This window comes from Sapajus apella, unplaced genomic scaffold (genome assembly GCF_009761245.1).
Source record: "Sapajus apella isolate SASKATOON/1434 unplaced genomic scaffold, GSC_monkey_1.0 scaffold62, whole genome shotgun sequence".
NCBI classification, from domain to species: Eukaryota; Metazoa; Chordata; class Mammalia; order Primates; family Cebidae; genus Sapajus; species Sapajus apella.
Window position 1 is genome coordinate 16,322,099 of NW_022437002.1, and position 16,802 is coordinate 16,338,900.

General features: G+C 45.6%; 1 protein-coding gene across 18 annotated transcripts in view; it reads right to left on the reverse strand.

Annotated features, from left to right (window-relative positions):
• Window positions 1-16,802, reverse strand: part of ERI3 (ERI1 exoribonuclease family member 3) — a 134,391-nt gene that overhangs the window by 46,167 nt on the left and 71,422 nt on the right. Inside the window, exon 8 of one of the 18 annotated variants that reach the window (XR_004259508.1) lies at window positions 9,930-9,988. The exons of the other annotated variants lie outside the window; for them this stretch is intronic. The gene's annotated coding sequence lies outside the window, so the exon portion shown is untranslated. The remainder of the gene's footprint in view (window positions 1-9,929; window positions 9,989-16,802) is intronic. 18 annotated transcript variants of the gene reach the window in all.

The following is a 16,802-nucleotide window of genomic DNA, read 5'->3' on the forward strand; positions in this document are numbered from 1 at the left end:
GGGAGGGAAAGATTTGTGGCTTATTTTATAAGCAGTTTGTCCTGACCCTGGAGATTTGCCATTTCCATATTATACTTCTGGTCAGGAGAACCCTTCTGCTCACAGTAGAAAGGGGCTCCTCATTCTCCCAGCCCCCAATTCCTATGGGTCTCTCCTCCCCTCTTCTCTTCCTCCCTCCCTTTCTTTCCTGCAGAGCTTCCCTCCAGCCATAAAAATAAAATAAAACACAAACACCCACAGTCCAGGAGGAGGGCGTCAGACAGATAATGGGCATTTTATATCTTTTTATGACACTCCCCATAGGCAGCTCAGCAATCACAGTGCAATAAAGGCAGGCATGCAGCTTGCATAGTTAAACAACTGCCGGGTAATTAGGCACAGCAAACACACCACTGGGGAGGCCTCAGGCTTGCCCTGGGATCTGCCTGCAGCCCGCCTGCCTGCTTGCAGCCACGTAGGTGCCAAGCCCAGGCCTAGAAACAGAAGACATGGTCATGGTGCGAAGGACAGATCACTGACAGCTGCCGTAAGCACACTTGGGTTTATGCCTGTACACACTCAAGCCTACCTGCCCACATTCACATAAAAACACTTCCTGAGCAGCCAGCCTGGACCTCATCTCCCCAGGAGGGCCACGCTCTTTTCCAAATAGGGCAACCTAGGGTCTCCTGAAGGCCCTGTTTTAGGGCCTTTGAAGAAGTCACAGCAGGCACTAGCAGGGACTAGCTCATCAGGGTGGCTCAAAGCTTATCAAGTGGCACAGGCAGGAGGCACATGAACACAAAAATTTGTTTACATGGATCCTCTGTCTCTTGTAAATTTTGACTCAGTACAGAGCTGAATTCAAAATAATATTTTTTAACACAGATGATTCAGATACACTCCATACACATATTTCTATCACTGTACTTACCACTTCTATTATATTTTTTTCCCCACCTGCCTACTGACCCATCCATCTTCCCTACCAGACCAGGAGCTCTGTACAGGTGAAGACCAGGTTTGAGTCACCACTGAGTCCAGAGGCGCCAAGCCACAGAAGGACTTCATGGGGTGATTGTTGGCTGAAGGTGAATATAGATGTCCCAGCCCAAGCAGAGCACAGGATGCTTGCTATCTGAGGCCTAGGTCCAGGTGATCTAAGCCCAACCAAGAGAAAAATGTCTTTATTAGGGCTTAGGGCACTGTATCACACATTGCCCATCCCTTCTCTAGTGCCCCACCCAGTCAAATTCAGAAATTATAGGGAACTGAAAACCAATTAATGGGAAAAATAAATAAAAACAAGCTACTATCCAACCTGAAGACTGAGACAGTCAAAGGTCCCATCTACAGCAGCCATCCAGGTCATCCCTGAGGAGTCAGCCAGGGAAAAGTAAGCCACCTAAGCTCAAAACACTGTTCCCCCAAGGGAGCTGACAGCAAGCCAAGTCAACTCACAGAAAGACAATGGGTTGAGCCAACATGGTACCCTATGAATGTGAACAACATCCAGCTACTTTTTCTGGTCTCTACCTGGCCATCACAGTGTCTACCAAGACAACAAATAGAGAATCAAAGACCAGAGTAAGGGCCAAGGCTGCTCCCTGCCTTTAGGGTGCTGAGAGGTCCCTCTCCTTTCCACCCGCAAAGAAGGGAGACAACGAGCTTCTTCTCACCCCATATTCTCATGGTGAAGCCTAAAGGCATTTGACTTCAGTGCAAGCCAGCCCAAATTGTGGCAAGTGACAGCTATCTAAACTCCTTCACAACACCTGAGTCCCTAGCTCTCCTATCCTGATGCCAAGCAATGCCCTGTCTTCCCTAAACCCTCAACTTCTTTCAGTGGGACAGTGGAGTCATCTCAACGCCAAAGATTGAAGTTGGTAAGGGTAAAAGAGGAACTTCTGCTGTCTTCTTTGTATCTGACTCATTTTTAGATGGGAGCAAAAAAGGAAAACCTAAGTTTCCATGAATGATCTCATAATGGCAGAGGCAGAAGAGACCAAGAGACCACGAGAAGAAACTGCCTCATCCAACTCCCTTATTTGTTATAGGAGGAAACTGAGGCCTCAGAAAGGGCAAGTAACCCAACACCAGAGCCCATTTCTAGCATGAAGTTCAGTCCAGATCTCTCTGTGTTGCATCATACTGCCCTCCAGAGACAAGGGCTTCATCTGCCCACCTCTAGTGTCTAGTCAGACCACAAATCCCATACCGACATCTTCGCCCACATTCCCATTTGTGGGCCCATGCACACATCAGAATATGCAGACATATTCAAGCCTGTACAACGCCCCCCAACTGGGCAAATATACTTCTTTAAACACATACAGACATGCATATACAAATGGGTGCACCCTCTTACACACACAGTGGTGTCACTCTCAAGAGACCTGGAGTAAGAAGCCAATCCCTATCCTTGCCCATTCACTGACTTTCACCGACCATACAACTAATAATGGCTGCTGTGTGTTTGCCTGGGCCTCCAGTTCAAAACACGCCAGACAGCCTTCAGGTGGTAACTGCTATGGGACAAGTGACAAGAGGGAAGCTATGGAAGGAGAGAAACTGAATTTGCATCCTAGGGGTCATGTGGTGGGCAAGCTTCTGAGTTTCCATGTCAGCACCCATAAAACAGGGAAAACAGCCCTCACAGCCCCCCAGTAGCTGTGAGGATTAAATGGAATAATGTGTGTAAAGTATCACACACAGATGGCACCAACTGGGGCTCAATACATTGGTGCTCTACTGTTACTGATACTGATAAACACAGTGAAACCTGCCTTTGCAGACTGACCTACAGACAGTATGGGAGATGGAAGGCAGGACTGTGCTCCCTGCCTTGAAGGAAGTTACCCTGTCTTTTCTTTTCTGCAACTACTCCCAGTTTCAGGGTCTAGAGTAGCAAAATCAAAATCAAAAGAAGGAAACACACACACACACACACACACACACACACACACACACACACACACACACACACACAAGGCAGACTAACTTTAACCCACTCAGACTCAACAGATAAGTTCGTCTTTCCCCTGCCACCATGCCCCACCTTTCTCGCAAACTGTTCTCAGCTCTTCTGCAGTATTTATGCCTCTTAGCTTGCTGAAGCCCACTCTGCTTACCTAGCTCTGCAGATTCAGAGAAGCAGTAGATCTGGTCCCTTTCCTCAAGTAGCTTGTGGTCCCTGACCTGGACAGACCAGCCCAACCGCGATAACAAAGAGGCATGGGCTCTGAGCTACACTGGGCCCTAATAACTGGCCCAAAGGGTTGGAATACACACTCAATAGTCAGAATGCCTAGGTTTAGATGCAGGTCCCAAACACACCCAACAGAGCTCCCAGCTCTCCTGTGCTCCAGAGTGAGCCCAGAATTCACTCCCTCAACGACTCAAGAGAAAGGCAGGTGGGGCTCATCATGGGACTAGGACTAAAAGCCTGCCTTGTTTGACAGAGTACAGACTCTGAGCAGCAGCCAGCAAGAGAAGGCAGGCCCTGGGGTGGGCCTGCCACAGAGGGCACTATAAGAACTCCAGGGGAGAGGTCAATTTGCGGCAGCTGTGGGGAACCTCAAGCGAAAGAAAGAATTCCAGCTGCCTTGAGCTGATTCCCTCACCTGCTTCTTTCCCCCATGTGGCCACACCCACCAGGGATGCAGGGCAAGGCAGGCTAGCTCTCCAGTTGAGGGTGTGCCAAGCTGCTCACCTAACACAGAGTACCCACATTCCTCTAAGAGCTTTACAAGCATGATCTAACTGATTCCTCACACTGTGATTTCCCACATTTACCATAAGGATATAGAGGTTGTCTGCCTATGGTCCGTCCGCAGCTAGCATGCTAAAAGGTAGGGTGGCCGCTTCCTTCCCGGCTATCCCTGGCCCACAGGTGCTCTCTTCCCTCCATGCACATGAACATGGTGGTTTTCTGGAGCTACTGTACCATGCTTAGAAGGCAGCTTAGGCTGGCACCACTCTAGACATCAGCCAATGATTCTTTACTGCACATGCTCACCCTCACTCTGCTTTTCCTCCAGTAAAGACATACACGTGGCTGGTCCACACAAGCAGCTTAAAATTCCTGAAAACTGCTGTGTGTAGTTCCCCAATCCTGCAAAGTGATTCACCACTTCAGGCCTTTCTTCACCTCCTCCCTCTGCCTGGATGCACTTGCACTGTCACCTGAGAACGTACTCATCTTTCAAGACTCAAGCATCTCCACCGAAATCTTTCTTGATTTTCTCTCCCACACCCCAAATAAAAATGACACCTCCCTCCTTTGCACTGGCAGCAACAAAGCAAAGCAGTTAAGAGCATGGACTCTGGAGTCTACTGCTTAGATTAGATACCTACACTATCACTCACCAGCTACTGAACCTCTCTGCCTTTCAGTCTCCCTCAGCTATACAAAACTAGTAATAGAACTTCTCTCAGAATTGTTTGAGGATTGAGTTAATCCATATAAAGCATTTAGAGCAGCACCTGGTTTTAAAATTATTATTATAAATTATCTCTACCTTACAGATGCAGAAACCAAGGTTCAGAGAAGGTAAGTAATTTGTCCAAGATCATAACACAGGTAGATGATAGGGCCAGGAATTGACCTCAGGTGAATGTGCCTCTGTACTGCACTGGACAGCCAGGCATGCTGATGGCAGCTGAGATCAAGGGCATGAGATGATCGACTCTGTCCCTCAGTGTGAGCTGAGGGTAAGCTGGTCCAAGGACAGCATTAAGCTCATCCTTGTCAATGCTCACATAAACTCTGCTGTGAGAGTCTCTTTTTCCTAGCTCCTGCCCACAATGTCCTGTATGTCTTCCTTGATCTCCCATCCCCCTGACTCCTTTTCTCCCTGTAGTACTAGTCAGCTCATCTCCTATGGCCAGTATCAGGGCAAGCGAAGGGCAGAGGCATAGTGCTATCATTTAATCCTCAGGTCAACTCTAGAAGGTAGGTATGCTTTTGCTTGCTTTTTATAAGGGGGATACCAAGGCTCAAAGTTGTTAAGTGACTTTTCTAAAATACCACAGTTACTAAGTGTAGAGCCATGATTCCATATCAGGTCTTCTTGACTCCAGAGTCTAAATTCTGTGTGACAGATATTAATCATCCTTTGTAGGTTCAGAGAGGGACTTGCTTCAGATCACACAACTAGTGAGTAGCAGTATTAGAAATACAAGCCAGACTCCTCCGACTCCAAAGCTCTTCCTTTGCATGGTGGTTTCTTGCTGTGAGCCACATCCCACCTCCTCAGGACTCAGTGATATACCATGTATCACCTGAAGACTAAATGAGGGGTAAATCTCACATATAGCTATACTATTTTTTCAGATTTTTACAGATAATATTGTAATTAATAAAATACAGGCCAGACAAAGCAGCTCTCACCTGTAATCCCAGCACTTTGGGAGGCTGAGATGGGCCGATCACTCGAGGCCAGGAGTTCAAGACCAGCCTGGCCAACATGAAAAGACCCCATCTCTACTAAAAATACAAAAATTAGCTGGGTGTGGTGGTGCACCCCTGTGGTCCAGACTATTCTGGAGGCTGAGGCATGAGAATAGCTTGAACCTGGGAGGCAGAGGTTGCACTGAGCTGAGATCATGCCACTGCACTCCAGCCTGGGTGACAGAGAAAGAGACTGTCTCAAAAAATAAAATATAAATTCATATAAAACCAACCAAATTTACTGTAATTCTTTTTTCCATTATTTATTTTATCATTATATATCCCAAAATACAAGTTCCACCAAGTCCTGAAGGAGGAACAGAATGTCTGTGGTGTTTTCCGACATTGCTAAGAGCTCCTTGTAATCTGTCTGCCTACTTCTCTAAGAGCTCTCCAAAACCACACTTAGGTACCTTTCCCAAGGTACTGTCCTGATTCTTGGTTACAAACTCACAATTGATAAATGCCTTCTATGTGGAATAACTGTCCAAAGGTCAACAGCAGCACAGGAGGCACAATCCCTGCTGGGACCTGAGACCAATAAATGCTAAGAACTAATGCTGTTTCCAGCAAGGTGGACCCAGAACTTGGGCTATGGAAGGAAGGAGTCAGGGCGATGAATTTCTATCTTTCCTACTTCAACCTCTAATTCCTTCCCTGCCCACTTGCCTAAGACACATGGCCTGGAGAAAAGAGTACACTGACCTGGGTTCAAATCCTAGCTTCACCTCTTCCTGGCTATGTGCCTTTAGGTAAGTTACTTAATTTCTCTAAGTTTATTTGTCTGGGAATTCCAGCAGAGGAACAGGCATCTGGACTCTGGAGCTCATTAGTCTAGCCCAAGATTCAGTGTGAATTCAATTAAAGCTTGTTGATGCCCAGTGTGTGCCAGGTCCAGTGCCACGCACTGGAAATTCAGAGATGGGTGGTATATAGACTTCGATGAGCTCACAGTGTAGTGGGAAACAAAAACATGTAAGCAGATAATTACAAAAGCATGTGATACACTCAGTACAAAGTTCTGAAGCCATACAAAGGAGGAAGTGATTTACTATTCCTACCAGAGGTAGGGGAACATCAGAGAAAGCATCACACACAAGGGTTTTGAAGGATGAACAGGAGTTTCCCAACACACTAAAAGGGAAAAGGTGATGTAAGAAAAGGGAACGGCATATGTAAGAAGAGGTGAAACCGTGATGTATATTTGAAAAACAGCAAGAAGTTTGATACAGCTGGAATGTTATGGAGAGACAGGAGATGTAGAGATAGGAATGCTGCAATGAGCTAGATCATCCAGGGCCTTGGTATCTTGCTCAAGAGAAAAGATGGGGCATAGCCTTCCACACCTACCCTTGGCTCTGGTGCTCTTCCTGTCAAAACAAGCACCCTGCAATCACACCCTTTCCTGTGCCTTTGATTTAAGAGTTCCTCTCCTGGCCCTGACAGTAAGGCATTTCTGTCCCACAGATTATAACTCACTCTGGGCTATTATTCAGCTCCCCAGCCCTGGCCCTGCTGCAGTTAGTCCAAACATAATATCCTTCATGCATATATTATCTGTCTCCCTATTATCTGGAATCATTTCGGAATTAAATTTCAGTCCTGCAATATTGGCTTCAGGAGCGGCGCGCTTTATGGGCTAGTCAAAGGTTAGAATACCAATCAAAATAACAGTGCCGATGCAGCGAGACATTTTAATATTCCAAAACCCGGTAATTGTAAAAGGACATAATATTTTTTCCCTGATTACCCCAAAGGCAACACATGTTAACAAGGCAAGGGAAGGAGTGAAAGAAATTTCAGAGTTCAGACAGCTGTAAGACATATTTAAAGGAAAAGCCCAGGCTGGGCACTACACCATGGGGGCGGGGAGACGAGAAGAAAGGAGACGTTCCCTCTAGCTCTGGCAGCTCCTGACTCCAAACACAGTACTTTCCCTCCTCTACCTCTGGACTACACTCCAAGAGCTTATCCCCAACAGCAGATGTTGCAGAGTGGAATGAAAGGGGAAAGAGCTCAGGATCTGGAGTCTCAAGGCCCAGATTCTAGTTTCAGCTTACAATTCAGTAGCCTCCAGCCCCCAAGACTGGTCTCTCCCAGGATTCCGGCATCAAACCCAGCAGCAAGCACTCTGGGCTGCTCTCCCACTCACCCTCTCCTTAAGCCATGCCTGTGCTCCCACCTCTGCCAAATCTCTACCTAGTGTTCTGTGCACGTTTTTTTTCCCCAAAGACAGATGAAGGCCCTTATCTACTTAGCCTGCAGAGCTCATTCCCATCAGGATACCAGCCCACAACTGCCCACTGCCCCAGGGACAATGCTCTGCACTTTGGATGATGCCAAAGACCGAGACCACAGTCCCAGTCTGGTTCTGACCTCGGAGTGACCCAGAAGTAACTGCCCTCAGTGCAAACTCCCCCCATCTCCAAAATAAAACAAAATGAACAGCTTGCAGAGCCCCTAGCTAGTCACACCTTTCTGGATCTTCATTTTTGTTTTTTTGTTTTTCCAAGTTAGCATCCGAATAGACCCAGGAGAGGAACTTTGTGGCCAGCACCTTGCAGCTGCCTTTGCATAGAGTCCTCACTTCTGTCAGGCTGCTATCACTTGAGCAGCTTAATCCCCATAGCTCCCCAAAAATTAACCCTGACTAGCAGGGTTTTGGATCCCCTCATGCCTGATGACTTCCCAGCCAGCTCAGCCCACTTGCTGAAGCCTCCAATCTGCATCATCCCGACCTGCTGACCTGCCGATGGCCCCCAGCAAAGAACTTCATTAAGGCCGAGAATTTATTCCTCCGTAAGCCCTTAATTTATTACTGCACTGATTGGGACTCTGAATGCTCCAAGGTCAGAAAAAGTCGCACTCAGTCGTAGACACCAACCCTCCCTGCAGCAGTTTCTCCTGCTGTACCCTCCCAGGGGAGGGGGAGAGATAGAATGCTTCTTGGAGGGACCCAAGATTTTCTTTAAGAGCTGGTCCCAATCCCACCCTCTTGAGAGCATCCAGAAATTGCAGCAAGGCATAGTGTACAGATGGGAGAGGAGAAGTGGAGCAGCAACCTTCATACCCTGATATACCAGGGTCTGTTAAATTCTAGGCGGCCCTTATCCCTACCACTGCTGGATTTGACTGGCTGAGCCGTGTCTGCCAGGACTGACTCAGAATCCTCCTAAAGCTGCCTTCCTGCTTCCCCAGAAACCCACCTCCCTCAGTCCATTTTGTGTTGCTCTAAAGGAATACCTGAGGCTGGGTAATTTATTTTAAAAAATGGTTTATGTGGCTTATGATTCTGATGTCTGGAAAAGTTAAAGACTGGGCATTGGGTGAGGGCCTCAGGCTACTTCCACTTAAAATAGAAAGTGAAGGGGAGCTGGCTTGTGCAAAGATCACATGGCAAGAGGGAGCAACATAGAGAAGAAGAAGTGCCAGGCTCTTTTTAACAACCAGCTCTCTTGGGAACGAACAGAGTGAGAACTTACTCATACCCCCCACTCCTGCCCCAGGGAGGACATTAATCCATTCATGAGAGAACTGTCCCTCACAATGCAGACACCTCCCATTCAGTCCCATCTTCAACGTTAGGAATCGAATTTCAACATGAGATCTGGAGAGGACAAACATCCAAACCATAGCACCACCTATCAGACCCAGGAGTCAGAGGGAATTCCACACAATTTGTGAGTATGTATGCACACACTTGCATGGCTATGTGTGTAGGTATGCATTTGTATTACATTTATACATATGTGTCCATGCATATGCAATAGGTAAACATATTTTATGTGTGCATGCATACACACACATACATCCTTATGGAGGTCTCATCCATACTTTCTGTTTCTTGACTCCTTATTTATAACATTCTTTTCCATTCAACATTAGCTACCCACTTCCATGGCCACACCTTGGAACCTGCCAACACCTAGAACTGCCCCATCTCTGAAATCACTAATTCAGACATCCTATTCTCTAACCATAATCTCTAATCCTTCCATCTGGCCTGTTCAACTATACCCAGTGTACCAGTTCCTCATTTTATTGGTATCGATTTACTTTTTCCATATCTATCAGACGTCCTGCTATCTTTTCTTCCCCCAACATCCAGCTTAGACCTCAGAATCCATCTTGCCGACTGCTGTCTTACCAACATCTTCAAATCCCTAATCCCTTTCATCAAACCTCCTTGAGGAAAATCTCCACCCTGGATGAATCTAAATGTCTACTTTCTCCATGCCCACAACCAGGCAGCTGAGGTCCAATAAAGAAAAGTCATGCAACTGAACAGAGTGGTTCCACAATGAATTAATGCCATCAACCTCAACTGGATCCTCAACACTGCCTAGAAATCCTACTATACTTCTCAAGTCAGCTCACGCATCTTTTCTTTACTAGAATGACAGCAATCCTGTAAACCCTGCCAGCCCTTCCCTATTAGCCATTGGATGGTAACTACCTCAACTTGCTTTGCTGCCACCAAATCTACAAGCCCACCTACCTCCACATGAGCCCATCTTCTTCTTCCCTCCTGTCCCAATAGAAGCAGGGAACTTCCTCCTAAAGAGAGCCAATGTTTTTTAAATTTTTCTTTTTTTTTTTTTTCCTGCCTAGGTTCTCAGAATAAGGAGAGCCAATTTCAAGAGCCTGGGCTTTCCATCCCTTCTCCTCTCACCTCCTCAGAGGCCTCCCTTACTGGTTTCCTCTCCCTCCTGCACCTTCAACAGGATTTCATTTTCTAATAGAGCCTACAAAGAAACAATGTCTTCTGCTTAAAAACAAAACCTGCTTTAACCCCCACTTGCCCCATCACAGCTCTTGTCCTTTTTCTCTCCTTCAAAGCCACATTTCTGAAAAAGTTGAAGTTTTTCTATCTCCCCATTTCTTATTTACTCTTTAGTTCACTCCAGTTTGGATCCTGTCCCGATCATGCTACTCAGGACCAAGGTCACTGAGGCCCTTGTAATTCAGGGCTCACATTTTAGTCTTCACATTGTGCAGCCCTCTCTGAACTGACCACTCCTCTTCTTCTCCAACACTTTTCTTTTCTTGGTTTTCTACAATACCACACTCTAACAGTCTTCTCTTCTTCTGTTACTCTTTTGCTCTCTTTCTCTGTCTCTTCAGCATTCAGCAAAACTAAATTTAAGTTCTAGCTCTGCCATGTACTAATGTGAAATCACTGAGCAAGTTTCGTCATTGCTCCATGCCTTGGTTCTCTCAACCTTAAAATGTGAAAAACAATAGCAAACACTGCACTGGGTCCTGTGAGGACTAGACAATGTAGGTACATAACCACAGTGTCTAGCACAGTACTGTCCAACAGAAATAGAATGTGAGCCACATATGAAATTTAGAATTTTCTAGTAGCCACACTAAAAAGTAAAATGAAACAGATAAAATTATTTTAATATCTTATTTTAGTATATTCAAATATTATTTCAACATGTAACCAATACAAAAAATTATGAGACATTTTGCATTTTTTTATACCAAGTCTTTGAAATCTGATATGTAATTTACACTTACTGTACATCTCAACTGGGATGCTAAATCTTCATCAGAAATACTTAACCTGCCAAGCACAGTGACTCACACCTATAATCCTAGCAATCTGAGAGGCCGAGGCAGGTGGAATGCTGAGGCCAGGAGTTGGGAGACCAGCCTGGCCAACACGGCGAGCTCTATTTCTACTAAAAATACAAAACTAGCTGGGCGTGGTGGCACACACCTGTAGTCTCAGCTACTCGGGAGGCTGAGGCACAAGAATCACTTGAACCCAGGGGGCAGAGGTTGCAGTGAGCCAAGATCATTGCACTTTAGCCTGGACAAAAGAGCAAGACTGTCTCAGAAAAAAATGAGAGAAATACTTAATCTGTATTTGGATTTTATACAGTTAACATTTTAAAATGTAGATTCGCCCACCCAGGTTGTACTAAACATACTTACAGTTTTTCAAGGAAGTTTTTAATGAATGAATGAATGTTTTTGAGGTGGAGTCTCACTGTTGCCCAGCTTGGAACGCAGTGGTGCAATCTCGGCTCACCACAACCTCCACTGCCTCCCGGGTTCAAGTGATTCTCATGCCTCAGCTTCCCAAGTAGCTGGGATTACAGGCGCCCATCACTATGCCTGGCTAATTTTTTGAATTTTTTTTTTAGTAGAGACGAGGTTTTGCCATGTTGGCCAGGCTGGTCTCAAACTTCCGACCTCAGGTGATCTGCCCACCTCAGCCTCCCAAAGTGCTGGGATTACAGGCATGAACCACTGCACCCAGCCAAGAAAGTTTTTAATTTAAATTGATTAAAATTAAATAAAATTCAAAATGTGTTCTTCAATCATACTAGCTACATTTCAAGTGATCTATTGCTATATATGGCTAGTAGAAACTATGTTGGAAAACACAGGTCTAGAACACAAAATGCAATCCATAATTCAGGACTATTTATTATTCTTTCTATTTTTGACTATTCCTTAACTCTCAAATGTTGGTATTTCTCAGTGTTCTGCCTAGGCTTTCTTCTTACCCTATACCCTCTTGTTTGGCAATCTCATCCACTTCCATGCTTTAATTATCATTCACACACCAATAACTCTGCCAAATCTTTTTTTTTTCTTTGAGACAGGGATTTGCACTCCAGGCTAGAGTGAAGTGGTACAATCATAGCTCACTGCAGCCTCAAACTCCTGGGCTCAAAGGATCCTCCTGCCTCAGCCTCCCAAGTAGTCAGGACTAGGAACATACATTGTCAAGTCTGGCTAATTTTTAAGTTTTTTTTTTTTGTAGAGGTGTGGTCTCACTATGTTGCTCAGGCTGGTCTTGAGCTCCTTGGCCTCAAGTGATCCTCCCACCTCCGCCTCCCTGGGATTATAGATATAAGCCACCACATCTGGTCTTCAAATCTGTATCTCCTATCTAGACTTCACCCTTGAGCCCCGGACTTATGGACTTAACTGCCTCCTTAATGTCTCAAAAGCATCTGAACTCATATACCCCAAACTGACTTCATCTTTTCCAATCCTGAAACTTCTCCTCCTAACATTATCTCAGTAAACTCATTCCAATTCACTCAGTTGCTCATATCATAAATCCTGGGGTCATAATGGTCTTTTCCTTCATCCTCAACCCTCACAACCAATCACCATTTCCTGTTTACTATACATACAATCAGTGCTACTGTAAAACCCTTCGAAAGAGCAAATCTGTCCAATGCAATTGATGTATTGGGAACAATTTATAGTAACACAAATTTTGCATTTGTTTATGTGCAATTTTGTTCATGAGAAACACTAGATGAACACAGGAAACTACATCTTGCTGAACAGAGCTGGGTAGGAATATATAAAACACATACGTGCACACATCTTAAACATCTACCGGCCACTTAGATCACTGCATGTATGGACTACATTCATCTGGTTACAATTTTCCATCTGATTTTAGACATTCTCTTTCCACTACTTCACAATAACTCACAAGCTGCAACCCTTCTCATGCCCATTTCTACAAGCAAACTTTGGGGTTTTACAAAGTAAAGTACCATATTTATTGTGGTATTTATGTATTTCTTAAGCATTTAATGTGTAAAACTTTGCTACCATTTTTATTAGATTCCTATCTTTTCTTTTATGTGTCACTAATGGAATTTTTGTTGCATGACTTTCTCTAGCATGGTGATTTTCAGAAATCTATATGTTGCATTATAGCAGAACTGACTACACCATTTAATACTCAGGAATTGGCCCATTTCTCTGCATTTCCACTGCTATCAGTTTAATCCAGTAATTACCATCTTTCACCTGGGCCACAAAAACAGCCTAGTTCTGTGGTTCTCAATCAAAGACAGTACTCCTCAACTCCCACCCTGTCCAGGTCACTAGAAATGGATACAGGGTGGCATTTTTAATTATCACAATGACTCAGAGAGGCACTGCTGGTATTCAGTTAATAGGGGCTGGGGATGCCACAAGTTCAGCAATGTCACCCACACAATGATTTGTCCCACCCAAAAATGCCAAATGTAGCCCGATTAAGAAAAACCAGCAACTGGTCTCCTGTATCTGCTCTTAGCTCCCTCTGCACTGCAGCCAGAGAGAGCTTTCTTGGAATGCAAATCAGATGATGCCCCTCTTATATTTAATGCCCTTTAATAGCTTCCTCTTAACCTAAACATCAAGGTCAAAATCAAAGTGTGATCTATAGGCTCCCTGACTCCCTTCTAGCCTCATCTCACGCCACTCTCCTTTTGCCACCTTCACTACGTTTTAGGCATTTATTCACTCAACAAGTAAGGATTAAACATCTGTGTGCCAGGAACTATTCAGAGTGATGGGGATAGAGCAGTGAACAAAAGAGACACAAATTCTTTCTCCTCCTGAAACTTACATTCTGGTTTCATGAAGCTGCCAGGCTTCTCTTCACCTCGGGGTCTCCCCACATGCTACACTGTGCTTAGCCAATTCCAACTCATTCTTCAAGTCTCAGCTTAGACATCCTTCCTCAGGGAACTATTCTCTCACCCCACCCTGCTAAGTTAGTTCCTTATTACATGATCCATGACTCTGAACTGTTTAGTGTTACTCAATGCAACTAAACTTATTTATTCAACATCCATCTTTTTATATCTCCAGGCCCTCACACAGTACCTGGCACACAGAAGGCATTCAAAATAGTTTTTTATTGGCTGGGCGCAGTGGCTAATACCTGTAATCCTAGCACTTTGGGAGGCTGAGGAGGGGGGATTGCTTGAGCCCAGGAGTTTGAGACCAGCCTGGACAACATGGCAAAACCCCATTTCTACAAAAAATACAAAAATTAGCCAGGCACCTGTAGTCCCAGCTACTTGGGAGGCTGACATGGGAGGATCATTTGAGCCCGGGAGGTCAAGGCTGCAGTGAGCCATGTTTGTGCTACTGCACTCTAGCCTGGATGACAGAGTGAGACACTGTCTCAAAAAAAAAATTTTTTTTTTGTTTACTGATGAAGATATATATGTTTACCTGTGTGCATGTATCTTTATACTTTATGAATATGTATGTATAAACACCTTCATGTCTGGGTATATCTCCAAATATTTCTGCAGGTGACTGCTTATGTGTATATGCACCTATATATGAATGCATATATGGATACAGACATGCAATTTGGAGTATATCCACTTGGGGTGTATGCGTTCACATGCATATACATGTGTATATTAACGCGTTTGCATACGTGTGTATTCTTCTGGCTCCTCAGTGACAGCTCTATCTCCTAGAGGGAGCTGGAAGCAGGGCCCCAAGTCCTCTCTAAGCTGACAGCTCAATAAGAATAAGATCATTCAATGACATTCCAAATGTCAGCAAACACAGGCCTGCTCCACTCTGCTACAGGGGAAGTAGATGGCGATGGGAGATGTGGAAACTTGGCCATTGAAAAGTTCCTATTTCCTGATGCAACCCACACCATTTCTGGAGAAGTAAGGGCAGCTGAAAGACATTTTGCCTCTTCTCAGATTGAAGGTCTTAGGAAATAGGCATGGTGAATTCATCCCCAGTTGCTCACTCACTAGGCAAGTCTCAGGTGACCAAGCAGACCAGGACCTTCCCCACCTTTCTGAAGAAGTAAAGCTCTGCTGGGGGAGTGGAGGAGGAGGAGAGAAGAAAGGGAAGGGGGAAACGCAAAGTAAGATCAAGGACACGAGAGGACCCTGTAGAGAGCCAGAGCCTGGGTCACACAGGGGAAACAAGGCATGGACTAAGGCTTTTACATAATATTCCTGCAACCTTGGCAATGACCTCCCTGGCTTTGCTTTTATCATTACTCTTTTTAAGGAGGAATCTTAGTGCAGCCTGCACCAAGTCACACAGCATAAAGGTCAGAAACATTACTTTGCCACTGGGCCTCCAGGACTCAGCAGCCTCTATGTCCTGAATGGCTGCTGGTAAGGACTGGGCTGAAGTTCAAAGTTAAGCCACCTCTCCTGCTGGGCCTTTAAGCACACTTGCAATACAAAGTGGCTGGGGTGCAGAGAGGAAGGGGTTAGACCCCTTGTTTTTCCCAGACTTGCTCAGGTTACCTCACACGAGGAAATCACAAGGCCAACTAGGAACAGAGTCCTCAGTCTCCCCTCCCCTTGTACCTATTCCTTCCCTGTTCAGCTCAGCACAGTCTGCAGGGGAACCAAGCTGAAAAGACTCTGGACAGCCGGCCTCTACCCCCACCCTTTGGGCCAGCAGCACCAAGGTGGCCCTGAGTGACAATGTTACCACATGGGTCGGCTGCTTTCCTGTCTTTCTGCCAAGGAACCTGGAGGCAGGGAGCTATCCATACACCAAAAAGTCTAGTGAACTTCACAGGGTAATTATTCATGGTCAGCGCCTGCCTCGCCTGGCCGGGCCTTCACATTGCATTTGCTGAGGCCAGCAAGCAGCCTCAGATGTGCTCTGACAGCCGGTATGCTATCTTCCAGGGGTGCATGCCTAGCCACACCCACATGTCTAGACCCACCACATGCCTAGCTCCGCCACATGCCTGGCTCTGAGGTGCCTCCGTGGAAGTAGTTCTTGAAGATGAATTGTCAGCCAGCAATTACTCACTGAGCACACAGTCTAGGCCCAGCCCTGGCTAGCCACCAGAGACACAGAGAGGAACCAGACTCCATCTTTGTGCTCCAGATGGACATGTCTGGAAGGAAATATACATGGATTCAGTTTCAACTGAGGTAAGTGATTTCCCAAGTGCCAAGGAACCTCAAGGCAAGAGACTGACTGCTGAGCTTCTCAGCAGAAGTGATACCTGAGTTGAATCTTTCAGGACAGGGAACATGTCTGATGAAGATGACTGAGGGACATTTCAGAAAGAAGGCAGGCCATAGGGAAAGGCCCAAACCTAGGGCAGTGTCCAGCTTCTTCAGCATAAGAGGAGAAGTAGTAAGCAGCAGTTGGTCAGTTTCAAGGGAGATCAGCTGGAGAGTGGGGTAGGAGTCAAACTGTGAACAAGCCAAGTGCAATGCACCTGTCTACCAATGGAAAGCAAAGGACTTCACAAATGATGCCACAATGCATGGAACTAAATGCAAAGTCACTGTCAGTGTGGCAATAAATATGTATAAAACTTTCTCTTCCACTGCTCCTCTACATGTTTGCTTAGCTCCAGCCTCCCCACACACCAAAAGCATGCTGCCCTCCCTGCTGAGAAAGCATTCTCTTCTCCTCCTATCCATATCCCACCTTCCTTGAATGCCCAGGTCAAGACTCAAATCCTCGCCATACCTAGCCTGACTCTCCCTTGACCTCTGTCTTCTCTAAGCCCCCTGGGAGCCACTATCTTGACCCCCAGTGTGTTCTCCTTTCTCTGAGCTTCCTGGGAGTTGCTAAGCTGACTGGTGGCATG